Source organism: Engraulis encrasicolus, chromosome 18, assembly GCF_034702125.1.
Source record: "Engraulis encrasicolus isolate BLACKSEA-1 chromosome 18, IST_EnEncr_1.0, whole genome shotgun sequence".
NCBI classification, from domain to species: domain Eukaryota; kingdom Metazoa; phylum Chordata; class Actinopteri; order Clupeiformes; family Engraulidae; genus Engraulis; species Engraulis encrasicolus.
In genome coordinates, this window is record NC_085874.1 from 26,092,704 (window position 1) to 26,093,138 (window position 435).

The window sequence follows — 435 nt, forward strand, 5'->3', positions numbered from 1 at the left end:
CATTGTTTCCGGGTTCTATCATTGCAAGGGAGGGGGGGGGGATCCCCCTTTACCTAGGCAGACCTAAGGACTGTTCTATTCAATGCTAGGAGCATTATGACACGCCCCTTTAGGCAGACCGGAACCTGGTCATGTTAGGTGCCCATAGCAACCTATTACTTTGGCATTTCTCTATATACTTAAAGAATCTCTGGTACCATGCTCAGGGTACCTCAGTCATGGAGGAGGATGGGGGAGAGCACTGGTTAATTACTCCCCCCCACCAACCTGGCGGGCCGGGAGTCGAACCGGCAACCTTTAGGCTACAATCTGACGCCCTAACCGCTTACCCATGACTGCCCTTGGATGTGAAGTTGACATTGTTTGGGTGTCATGCTTTCCAAAGAATGAATGACAAATTTTATGACAACATAACAGCTGTTGACGTGAACTGGA